This window comes from Protopterus annectens, chromosome 5.part0, assembly GCF_019279795.1.
Source record: "Protopterus annectens isolate FY-2018-M chromosome 5.part0, PAN1.0, whole genome shotgun sequence".
In the NCBI taxonomy this organism is placed as follows: domain Eukaryota; kingdom Metazoa; phylum Chordata; order Ceratodontiformes; family Protopteridae; genus Protopterus; species Protopterus annectens.
This window is the reverse complement of record NC_056735.1, coordinates 1,782,441,608-1,782,455,163: the sequence shown is the minus strand read 5'-3', so window position 1 is coordinate 1,782,455,163 and position 13,556 is coordinate 1,782,441,608.

The window sequence follows — 13,556 nt, the reverse complement described above, 5'->3', positions numbered from 1 at the left end:
AAAAATTTTGTGCAGTATGCCATGTTTGTAACAAGCATCATGCACAAGGGGCATTGAAGCCTAAGCGAGGGAATTTTCCAACACCACCATATCCGTTCCATACCATTTGTATGGACTTCATAGAATTGAATAAATGTGAGAATAAGAAATACTGTTTAGTTATTATAGACATGTTTTCCAAATGAGTAGAAGCGTTTCCAACTAAAAACCCAGATGCAGCTACGGTTGCAAAGGTCCTTGTTAAAGAAATTATACCCAGATTTGGGATACCAGAAAAAATTTATAGTGATAACGGGACACATTTCGTGAACCAAACAATTCAGCAACTTAGTCGTTTCTTCGGAATATCGTTAAAGAATCACTGTGCGTATCACCCCCAATCTGCAGGACTAGTAGAGAGGCACAATGGGGTACTGAAGAAGTTAATTAAGGAATTAATAGATATATCCGTATCTGAAACTATGTATCAAAGTACTGAATTTGAAGAGCTGCTAGAATGTGAGACGCTTTCATAGAAGTTTAAACTAAATGACTTTCTTAACTGCAAATCCTAAATGGAAGAGGTTAGGAAAAGAAGCAAACTGTTTATCCTTTTTTGAAAATAGAATAAAAAGTATTAACAGGAGGGAGATGTTAGAAAAATATGTATTAATATGTGTTTGCTTAATAACAAATTAATAATCAAGTGTTTTAATATGCTTTTCATTCTATTTCTTATGCACTGTGATTTTTATAAATTGAGTTTCATATGAGGCTGAAAATAATCCTTATTGAAACTGCAGCATGCTTACTGAAACTTGCAAGTTGCCCTCTGACCTAGTAACTGCTAGCACAGCAATATTCTTGTTTATGCCTTGTGGAAATGTACTTGAAAAGCAGGTGTTAATCTGCTAGGTCAGAAGCATATGAATAGACAATATACCATTGAATAAATGTAATGATTCCAGACAGACAGCTTTGTTCAGAGGATGGGAACCTCTGCAGCTGCAGTAGTTTAGAGATAAGTTAGACAAAGGCTTTTTAGAGAAATGAACTGCTAGCATTGTGTTCGATTTAATTATAGTATCTTGAATTTAACATAACAAGTATCTAACTGAAGGTAACCAAGGCCATGTTGTTTTCCTCAGGATGTTTCACATAAAAATTTTTAAATCAGCAGAAAATCATGGGAAAGATGGTCAGCAGATGATGACCAAAAGGTGGTAATTCGTTATGTCAGCATGGTAGGACAGGATTAATTTGATAACCTATAAAAATGAATGCATTTCCTGTTTCTGGTTAGACAAACTCTGTATTAGCACGTTTTTGTCTCCTTGCTGCAAGATTAAAGTGCCTTAACCTGAACCTACCATGTTTTGATCATTTTTAAAGTATATTTTTCCTTTGATAAGTTTGCACTGAATCTATCTGCCAGGATGTTGGCAATATCAGTAGGTTCAGTATATTTTGTGCTATTTTGCACTAGTTCAGTGCATATTTGCAAGTTGCCACTTATATTCTTAACGTAGCTAAAGAAGGCTTTGTGGTTATCTTTTGAATCCTTGGTTATTTTTCTGTCGAAGTTAGTCTTGGATGATTTCATGAGGGACCTTAGTTTCTTACTGTTACTGATCAGGGATGTCTTGCTTTCTTGGGATTTGCTTTTTTTCTGAACTAGTTTCCTCGTTCTATTGTATAGCCTGCTTATTGCAGGGGTCTTCCAAACTGGTTTCCTTCTCTTAGAGGAGTGAGTCTTGGTTTTGCTAGGGATGGCATGATCCATGCATCCTTGTAGGTGCTCATAGAGTGCATTTGTAAAGGTTTCTGCATCTTGGGCAGCGTTATCCTTTATCGTGGGGGCTGTGAAATTTACCACCTCTGTCTTAAGTTAAGTTGAAGTTTGCTTTAGAAAAGATTTTTTACTGTAGTTTCCTTAGTTGGGGCTGGTGGTGGGGTGTGGACATCCAGAGTGATTAGTTTATGGTCTGATCTAACCAATGACTGGTTGACCTCTGGTGTGGAACACCTGTCACCCATGTTGGTGATGACCAGGTCCAATATGTTTTCACCTCTGGTAGGGGTGTTTACCAGCTGATCCAGGGCATTTGAGTTGATGAATGCCAGGAAGCACTGGGTCTGGGAATTTGTACTCGAGTAGTTTTCCCAGTGAATGGTAGGGTAATTGAAATCACCCAATATCAGGGTGTTCAGTAGGAACTTCATGATGTTCTTCGTCTCACATTGCTGCAGTCATAACCTGTGGGTAGTCCGCTGTCCTCGGTTGGCCCGAATACCAAAGAGTTAGGCTGGCGTCGGTCATGGGTGCCTGGAGCTGATGTCAGTACGTAGTAGTACTTAAGCGCATGACCGACGCCATATCCTCAGTCTTTCTTGCCGCGTGGTCCGAAGCAGAAGCAGCGTTTGCAAGTGCCGTTCGGCGTTCTGAAATTTTCAGTTTTCGAGTTTCAGACCGAAGACCAAGTTGGGCTAAGTACCCCGTTGGGGAAAATTTTTGTCTTTTCTTGCCTCAGTTAATCCGGATGTCAGAAAAAGTTAATAATTGTATTTCTTGTGGGAAACAGATACCTCATAGGGACTATCATTCTCTTTGTATTCCTTGCTTAGGGCCTGAGCACGACGTAGTCGGGTGTCGCTTTAGCTAGATTTAATAAGCGCACCATTAAGCAGATTAGACTGTGCTAGGCTTGTTTTCGTAAGTGGTGTAACTACAACATGCCGTCGGATCCTCCGGCCGCTACCGCTAAAAGCGAAAAGATAAATCTTTAAGGTCTAAACTGGATGAGTTGTCCGTTGGGCGGTTCTATGGAATCTACGGTTGAATCTGTGGATCCAGCCGAGGTCTCGGCTGAATCCCAGGGAACCTTTACTTTTACAGGAGTTGGCCTCTCAGGAGTTAGGTCAGGCCGAGGGTGCTTCTCAAGTTTCTGTGGTTCCATCCTTACAAAAGGTTATTAGGCCTTCTACTTCAGTCACTAAAGGCCCTGCTAAGGCTAGACCTGGTGTTTCTGGTGGGCCACAGCCCTGGTTCTTCAGGCTCTGTTCCTAAAAAACATATGTTGAAAATGGCAGAGGATTTGATTACTTTGATCAGGGGTTCTATGCCCCCTCCAGAGAAGAGGCCTAGGGTGGAGACAGATTTAGAGGGAATGGAGCATTCCTCAGATTACTCTGAGTCCTCAGCTGAGGATATTCAGGATTTTCCTCCCTATTCTGATTCGGACGCAGAGGATTCCTGTCCTTCTGCTTCACCTCCAGAGGATTTTTCCTTTTCTGAATCCTTGCATTCCATGAGGGAGCATTTCAAGTGGGATGGTCAGGATTTTTCAGATTCTCGTAAGAGGCTTAGAGAATTTTTGTTTTTGCCACAGCATAGACCTTTGGCTATTCCCCCGTTTTAGATGTTGTTCAGGATGTTTTTCTGAAGCTTCCCTTAATCCTGATTCTTTACCCCTGCCCTGTCAAGCCAGACAGGTATTACAGAGTTCCAGAGGCACATAAATATTTGTATAAGAGCCCTAGAGCTGACCCAGAAACTATTATTCAAGGGCCTAAGGGTGTCAGGGCTTCTGTGGTTAAGAATCCAGTCCCTTTGGATAAAGATTCTAGAGCGTTGGATAGGTGGGGTAAAAAAGTGTACACCTCTTCTACATTAGCTATGAGGGCTTTAAATTGCTAATTCCATATGCTGAAGTATCAGAACTTTCTGTTAGGTCAATTGAAAGCTAAGGTAGATGCTTTAGCTGAGGGTATAGAGTGTAAGGAATTGCAGGAATTGGTTCATGCTTCAGATCAAGTTGGTAAACATTCCTTGCAGTGTGGCTTTGATGCCCTTCAGGCTTCTTCCAGGGTGGCTGCTACTGGTTCAGTTATTCGTAGACATGCCTGGCTTAAGGATCAAAATTTGTCAGAGCATGTTAAAGCTCGAATTTTGGATGCTCCCCTTCAATCTGAAGTTCTTTTTGGTTCCCCTGTGGAGTCAGTTTTGAAAAAGATGGAAGACAAAGCTAAGTCTATGCAGACAGTTAAGGAATTTTTGCAAGTGCAGCCCCCTAAGTTTAGCAGGAATTTGCCTGCAAGAGGATGGTCTTACCCTTCTTCGGATTTTCAGTCTAAGGGCAGATCTAGACGTGGTAGGGGCAGGGCTCATGCTCAGGGTTCTTTCAGACCTAGGACTTGGAGTTCTCCTGCACAATCTTCTGGTGAGGGCAGGGGTCAGCCTTTTCGTAAACAGACCCAATGACCTGTATCTTCAGCTGCCAGACCTTTCTCTTCTGGCAGCTCCTCTAGGAGGAAAGTTGGCACTTTTCAAACAAAATTGGCATTTGGTCACCCAGGACAAATGGGTGTTGGACATAATAAATCAAGGCTACAAGTTTTATTTTCTCACTTCTCCCCCTTTCAAAGGCATGCTGGATGTACCTCTTCAGCAAAGGCTGGAGGCTCAGGAACAAATTTCTTTGCTTTTACAGATGGGGGCAATCCAGGTGGTACCTTCGTCAGAAGAAGGCCTAGGGTTTTATTCTCGTCTATTCCTAGTGCCAAAGAAAGGAAACACTTGGAGGCCAATTCTGGATTTGTCCATTCTCAATACATACCTAGACATTCCAAAGTTCAAGATGTTAACATTACAGCAACTTCTGCCTCTGCTAGGCAAAGATCACTGGATGGTAACTCTGGATCTCAAAGAAGCCTATCTTCACATTCCTATCAGGCCCAGCTGCAGGAGATTCCTGCATTTTCGGGCTGGTACTTCTCATTATCAGTTCTCTGCATTGCCCTTTGGTTTATCTACTGCACCCAGGGTGTTCACAAAGGTTCTGACTCCTGTAATAGCTTTCTTAAGACTGAGGGGAATACAAATTTATCCTTATCTGGACGATTGCCTGATTCTTGCTCAAGACAAAGACAAGTTACTTCAACAGCTACAGTATGTGATGGCAGTTTTAAGGTGCCTAGGGTATTCTGTGAACGAAACAAAGTCCAGTCTAGTACCCTCTCAGGACATGTGCTTTCTGGGTGTGAGACTGAATACAGCCTCTCAGATGGCTTTTCTGACCCCGGACAAACAAAGAACTCTTCACTTATACTTCCAGCAATTATCAGTACTGTCCAGGCTGACTGCAAGGACAGTCCTTCAAGCCTTGGGGTTCATGGCATCTTGCATTCTGGTACTTCCCAATGCCAAACTGCATATGAGGAAGCTACAATGGTATCTCAAAAGTGTATGGACTCAACACTGCCACGATTTGGACACTGTCATTCCAATAATACCTTGCATCCAGAAGGAATTCTTGTGGTGGGCACAGGAATGTCACCTAAACAAGGGACTCTCTGTGATCCGACCAGAGGCGAGTCAGATCTTAATGACGGATGCCTCAGACCTGGCTTGGGGAGCACACTTCAATGGGAAATGGATTCAAGACACGTGGCCTCCCAAACTACAGCATTTGCATATCAACATGAAGGAGATGTTAGCAGTCCAGTTTGCACTGATGGCTTTCAAGGGCCTACTTCAACCAGGACAGGTGTTGATTCAAACAGACAACACTACAGTCATGTGGTACATCAACAAGCAGGGGGGAACCCATTCTTACCCTCTTTGCAGACAAGCTATGATATTGTGGGAGACTGCTCTGGGGTTGCACATCACTCTTCAAGCACGGTTTCTGCCAGGAGCACAGAACTCCCTAGCAGATGTTTTGAGCAGGCAAATTGTGGATCCCCACGAATGGAAATTGGATCCTCAGGTATTTCAACAGTTGACAGTGGCTTGGGGAAGTCCAGACATAGATCTGTTCGCTTCTCCTCTAAATTTCCAACTACCAAAATTTTGCACAAAGATGTTTCACCCAAAAGCTTGGAAAGTGGATGCTCTATCTTTCAGTTGGAACAACCTTCATGTCTATGCTTTTCCTCCTCTGCCTCTCCTTACCAAGGTACTCTTGAAAGTCAGGCGGGACAAGCCTTGCATGATTTTAATAGCACCAGATTGGCCACGACAGCACTGGTATCCTCTGCTGAGGAGTTTAATTCAGGAACCTCCTTGGCCTTTGCCACAGCTTCCTCACTTGTTGTCCCAGTCAAGCAGTCATTTGCTCAATGTCAGGGTGCAGTCCCTGCATCTAACGGCCTGGCATATTCTGTTTTAGAGCCTGTGGGTTCTCAGCTTCCTCAACAGGTTTTAGATGTCATTTTGGAAGCTAGGTGGCCCAGCACCAGAAAAGTTTATGCTGATAAATGGAAGAGATTTTTTCTTTGGAGCACAACAAAGGACTTTGATGTCTCGGTACCTAATTTGAGTTTTACACTGCAGTACCTTACTGAATTACTAGACAAGGGTTTGTCGTTTTCCTCTGTGAAGGTTCATGCTGCAGCCATTTCTGCTCACTATGATTGTGACCCTCCTTTATTTTCTCACCCTTTGTTTAAGCAATTTCTTAGAGGGGCAAAAAATATAAGACCCGCACGTAGAGCTCCTACTCCTTCCTGGGATCTCAATTTTGTGTTGGAGAAGCTTACTTTGCCTCCTTTTGAACCTGCAGCTATGTCTGAATTTAAGTTTTTGTCTTGGAAGACTGCCTTTTTGTTGGCCATTACTTCTGCCAGAAGGGTATCTGAATTGCAGGCTCTCATGGCAGTTGAACCCTTTCTAATATTCCATAAGGATAGAGTTTCTTTGCGTACTAACCCTACTTTCATGCCAAAAGTGATTTCTAATGTGGCCTTGAACCAGTCTATCCATTTGCCTACCTTTTATGCTGACCCCCAAAATAAGGGGGGAAAATCTTGCATTCTTTGGATATACACAGGCAGTTATGCTATTATTTGAGTAGAACTAAGGAGTTCAGACAGACTCAACAGTTATTTGTTTCTTTTGCTTTGGGTTCACAAGGGAAAGCTGTTTCTAAGCAGACTATTTCAAAGTGGATTGGTAATTGTATTGCTTTCTGTTATTCTCATCATGGGAAAAATGTTCCTGCTGGGATTAGACCTCATTCCACTAGGGCTACTGCCACTTCTACTGCTTTTTTGAGGGGTGTAGCTACTAAGGATATTTTGGAAGCAGCTACTTGGAGTTCAGTTCATACTTTTACTAAGCATTACCATCTCCCTCTTTTCTCCAAGTCCAGGGCTGGGTTTGCCACTGCAGTCTTACAGGGCATGTTAGCAGCCCCTAATGCCTTTTAGTTTGCCAACCTCCCTTTTCCTTTGCTTTGGGATTCTACCCACAGGTTATGACTGCAGCAATGTGAGACGAAGAACATAGTACAGTTTTGTACCTACCATAGATGTAGATGTTCGAGGATCCACATTGCTGCAGTCCTATTTTCCCTCCCTCCTTCCCCTCTTTGGTTTGGGGTTGTTGTTGTTGTTATTGTTACTTGGGGATAATTGTTATTTTTTCTCCTTTGGGGCTCTGGCCTTTTCTTTTTAAGGTCTTCTGACATCTGGGGCAAGAAAGACTGAGGATATGGCGTTGGTCATGCGCTTAAGTACTACTACGTACTGACGTCAGCTCCGGGCGCCCAGCCTAACTCTTTGGTATTCGGGCCGACCGAGGACAGCGGACTACCCACAGGTTATGACTGCAGCAATGTGGATCCTCGAACATCTACATTTATGGTAGGTACAAAACTGTACTTTTTCCAGTGTCTCCAGAAAGGTGGAGTGGTGGTCCTGGGTTATGGAGGGTGATCTGTAGCAGGCCACAATTTGCATTGCAGATTTGCCCAATGTTAGTTGCACATGGATGATCTCAGAGGTATCATGCTGCGCCACTAACCTGGAGGTGTAGGTATCCTTGATGAATGTGGATACACCCCCTCCTTTTGTGTTTCAGTCCGTGTTCTGTGGCCAAAACATGTGGTATGAGTTGTAGCCCAGTAGTGCTGGGGTGGTCTCTGGAGCCTTGAACCAGGTTTCAGTTACTGCACAGATGCTGACGTTCTCCATACTGAGGAGTGCTTCTAGTGCATGCATTTTGAGATTTAAACTCCTGGCATTGAGTAGCATAACCCTCAGGTTTTTGTTAATTGTGCTGTTTACGGAGGTGGGTTTGACTTTTGAGCCTTGCCTAAAAAAGGCACTATGGGGGCAGCAAGAGTCTTGGCCAGTATTCAAAATCCTAGGGGTGACAGGTGCAAGCCGTCTCTGGCGAAGCAACATGGCTTGTCGAGCATGACGTCCCAGGCTGACAGACACTGGATCCCCTTTGAATTACACCAGAAACTTAGCCAATTGTTGAAATTGATCATCTTTTCTTTATACTGAGGTATCATTCTTGGTGAGGGCAGGATGCTACTCAGGGTCATACCAGCCTGGGATTCATGATCAGAGAGCTCTTCCATGTCTCTTTTCATGTAGTCCAGGGAGGTATGTCTCAGGTCATTCACACCAACATGATGAATGACAGAGTCATATTTGTACTTGTTCTGGAGTGACCTGAGTGCTTGTGTTATGTGGCAGATTCTGGCTTCCGACAGGCAGCTAACAGTAACCTTCTGCTTGTCCAGCCTAGTGAGTGGGATGTCAGTGTGCCTGACTATAGAGTCACCTATTACTAGTGTGTTAGGTATGTTATTTCGCTTTAAGGGCTGTGATTGTGTGGCACACTGATTTTGTGTTTTATGTGTTGTCTGGTTTGTGACGGGAAGTGCAGGTTGTTTGGGTGTCTGCTTTGGAGGTCTCTGATTCTTTTGCAGGTTTTTATTTAGAGCCTCCAAGTATGATTTTGTGTATTTATGTGTATTTTTTGCCAGTGCTGTTTTAGTAGGTCTGTGTGCGGCTGGAGATGTGGTGCAAGTGTTAACCTTCTCCTCTTGACTGTCTGTTCCAGTCTTGGGTGGAGACAGCTTAGCTTCCAGTTTGGCTGTATAATTCCATCTCTCGCATATGTTAGTGTTTTGTGGTAGGAGGAGAGGGTTGTCTGTGTACATGAGGCAGTTGTAACATTGCCACAGGATACCCAGATTCACCAGCTGGACTTGAGAGTGCACCTGAAGGTGCCCTTTGGTCATGCCTGAATAGTAGGGCTGAGCTACTTAGTTGCTTGGTTGGTGAGAGGTGAATAAAGAGCCTTGCCCTGCTGGGCAATCAGTGTCAGGGTATATTAGTGCTTGATATTAGGTCTGAGCAAGTGCTGGGCTGTAAGATGCTTTTTGAGTGCTTAGGTTGAGAGTTAGACTAGTTTCAAGGGAAAACTGAAGAGGAGACTTAGTGGAGCCAGGAATAATTTAACCATAGCTAACCGGCATTGCCCGGGGTACAAAACCGTGCAAACGCAGATTTTATAGTAGAGAAATGAAAGAGATAGAAATTAGCCCAAAATGGCCAATAAACTACTAACTTCTGAGCTGGAACCACTCCTCCAGGGACAGATAGGTTGGCTCTCTCACAGGTGAAAAGAGAAACTTCCTTCTATCCAAGTAAGGTATGGGCACCTCAGAAATTAGTATCACAGCCCTGAATTCAGCACTAGCCTGAAAACTGGACTATACTAGCTTAAAAAGTCGGAAGGCGGGAAACAATGTTTTTTTTTGTATTTTTTGTTTTTTTGAAAAGATAAGGCAAAACAGTAAAAATACACTTAAAACAGCTTTAAACAACTACAAATGATCAGAAAAGGCTATCACACTTTAGTGTGTAGCCTACAACAGTTAAACAAATTATTTAAACAAAAAACAACTTTTTAAAAGTGCAGGCAGTCAAATAAGTACAATATGTGAAAAAAAAGCTTTTAAATCATAATAAACGCTGGAAATCTGCTTTTAGGCGGAAAACAGTTAAGTACAGCAAAAAAGTACAGAAAACTGATGCTTAATCACTCCAAAGTCTCTCTTCTAAGCTAGAAGGCTTGTATCAGTTTAAGGCTTTCTAGTGCTACCCAGTAGGTTAGTTACAGGAAAGATGGGAAACAAGCACAGATGTGGTCTTTTAAACCAGAAAGTTGAAACAGACGGACAGACTGTCCAAATGGTTAATAAACTACAATTTCTGGGCCAAGAACCTCTCCTCTCGTGGTAGACAGGCTACCTAGTGCTTACCACTCCCATTGATAAGCTAGAAGGCTTTCTTCCAACACAGAAAGGCTTGTGGGGCTCAGAAGCTTACCAACAGTCTTGGATACAGCAACTTTGTATCTAGACTAGGCTAGCTACAGGAAAGGTGGGAAACAAGCGCAAGTGCGGCTTTTAAACCAGAACATTGAAAGAGATGGAGAAAAAACTGCCCAAACGGCCAGTAGCTACAATTTCTGGGCCAGGAACCACTCCTCTTGTGGTAGATAGGCTAACTAATGCTTACCACTCCCACTGATAAGCTAAAAGGCTTCCCTCCAACACAGAAAGGCTTGGGGGGCTCAGAAGCTTACAAAGAGTCCTGGATACAGCAAATCTGTACCTGGACTAGACTAGTTACAGGAAAGCCGGGGAACAAGTACAAACGTAGGCTTTTAAGCCAGCAAGTTGAAAGAGATGGAAAACTGCCCAAACGGCCAAATAAACTACAATTTCTGGGTCAAAACTCACTCTTCCTGTGGAGGATAGGCTACCTAGTGCTTACCACTCCCACTGATAAGCTAGAAGGCTTCCCTCCAACACAGAAAGGCTTGGGGGGCTCAGAAGCTTACTAACAATCCTGGATACAGCAACTCTGTAACTGGACTAGGCTAGTTATAGGAAAGGTGGGAAACAGGCACAAGTGCTGCTTTCAATCCAGAAAGTTGAAAGAGATGGAAAAAACTGCTCAAACAGCCAATAGCTACAATTTCTGGGCCAGGGACCACTCCTCTTGTGGTAGATAGGCTACCTGATGCTTACCACTCCCACTGATAAGCTAGAAGGCTTCCCTCCAACATGGAAAGGCTTGGGGGCTCAGAAGCTTACAAAAAGTCCTGGATACAGCAAATCTGTACCTGGACTAGACTAGTAACAGGAAAGGCAGGAAACAAGCGCAAACACAGACTTTTAATCAGAAGGTTGAAAGAGATGGAAAAGCTTCCCAAACGGCCAATAATCTATAATTTCTGGGCCAGAAACCACTCCTCCTGTGGTAGATAGGTTACCTAGTGCTTACCACTCCCACTGATAAGCTAGAAGGTTATGTTTATGTTTTCCTTTTTTTTTTTTTTTTTTTTGTTGTTGTGTTTATGTTTTTGACCAAATTTCTTATATGTTTATATTTATGTCTGACCAACTGGCAGACTGTCATTCATTCAGTATATATTCTTTCATTTTTTTTTTTTTGTGGAGAAAACCACAATTACTATGATTTTTTCATCTGCTTACGTGGTTATAGTTACATATTGTGATGAAATTCATCTAATCCATAAATATCAAATTTCTCAAAGGCGTCAACATTGCATGTGATAATTTCTGATGTTGCAGATGGAGCTGTCTTTGATTAATAATGTACTCAGACTGCCACAACTGTCAGGCTGTGCTTTATAATATGGAAAACAGCTATCAACAGTTGTATCTATTTTGATTCTGACTCTTAAAAATGCCCTAAATTTGAAATTTCCAGTGTGGGCTGCAACTTCCTCAAATGTGTCTATTGCTCTGGACATTTTTTTTGCATTTTTTCTGTGTCCATTTGAAACTTTTGATATTTGCATGTCTTCTGACTCAGACAAATGTAAGAAAAGCCTAGCTTGGACTGTATGGTATTATGTATGTTTGCATCTATGTATGTATGTATGCATGTATTTATTCATATATTTTTGTTTTGTTTTGTTAACTAGGATAGCCCTGTTAGAAACATATCCATTTTCAGAGGGGGTTGTCCCCAACAAACAATGTAATTATAAACTTTAAAATGCCAACATGATTAGAAGAAACATAAGTGTATGTACAACGGAAGGAGTTAAATGATAAATATAAGTCTTAGCAGGCATTATCGGATAATACAGATAAAGCAAAAATATAATGTAGATGAAAGTATGAATCATAACTTACATTCGTTATATACACCAATGTCTTCTTGGTGTAACAACTTACACCAGCTAGCAGCTCACAGTAAGACTAAGACATTAGTTAAGAATGCAAAGAATAAGAGAGTAGAACAGTTACAAACATCAGAGGTATAAACAGCAAGGTAAAAAATTACATTAGTGTATCCACTGATATAACACTGAGTAAAAGAACTGTAATGGCTGCATTGCCCATCAGAAGACTAGTAGAAATGCAAATAACAGAGAATATAAGTTTAAGAACAAATAAAATAGCAGTAAGATAATTACATGAAGCTACAGGAGTAAAGAGAGGTTATAGATAGTAAAAGTAGCGAGTAAAAATGTAAAAACAACAAAACAGTGTAAGTGAAAGTTGAAATCAAGGTAAGAAAAAGTGAATGTTACTGGTTGGAGGGTTGCCAGTTTTCAATCAGCTTGGCAGAAAATTCAGTCACCAATTGGGATGATAGCTTCCTCAGGTTATGACCCACTGTATTAGTACCCATTGGTAGAGAAGTTTAGCTGGAGACAGTTTGATTACAAATGTCCTAACTTAGCAGATATATGTAAAGGTAAAGTAACATTTGTCATTATTCTGTCAAGCAGAAACTCATCAGAACTTACATGCATAAAGATTTAAAAGTGCTCCAGACATGGATCATTAACATATGCAAGTACAGTAGAGAATTGATTACCTGAACGCTGATTATCCGAAATGTCATTTAATAAAGTCTGAATATGTAAATGTTATACGTATTTGCTTGTGCATGTTTTTTTGTGCTTGTAGCCTGCTCGACTGTGAAAAACATTCTTTATTGTCCACTAAAATCAGTGAATGGTTGAAAAGAGTATTGCATGCATGCAGAAAAAACAAGATTTTAGCAGTTATTTTATCCAGATCAATTATGTCTGATTATCTGAACAGTTTGATTAAACAAACTACCCTAGGTCTCAACTAGTTCAGATAATCAACTCTACTGTACAATTAATAGTAGTTAATGGTAATTTTCATAAGATGACAGCCTGTATATTGTTTCAGGAGGCAAGTCCATCCTGAAATGTATAATGTGCCATGGTGAAAGTAAATCAATGCCTGCACATGTGTGTGTGTTTTTTTTAAGTATGAGTTTAGAATGGTGTCAGTATGAAGAGAACCAGAGCTACATCATAAAGGATAGCCAACCTCAGCTAACAATAGCTATCTGTACACTGTAACTGAGATCCAGTACACACAGCAGCATTGTAATAATTCGAAATTTAATTCATTAAATAGTCTGGCAAGTTAGTACAGACAGTTAAGGCTGTGAGATGTGCCTCTTTTGGTACAGTGTTTGATTCCCTTATTTGCCTACTGTTTGACCTTGAACAAGTCGCTAAACCAGATGGTGCTTTAGGGCAACTGGGAATTTAAGTTTGTCTCCTTATTGGTCCCCTGAAATGCAAGCCTAGCAGCTACCTATAAATGGAGGAAACATATAAGGTTAGAAATGGGTTAAAATACATTTGTCAAGTGGAAGTGGTATTAACAAAAGGCTGTAAATATTGTCAACATTCTATGCATTTTAAAGAGGTTCTTTACCTGCTGTGGAATGTGGGTAGATGCTAT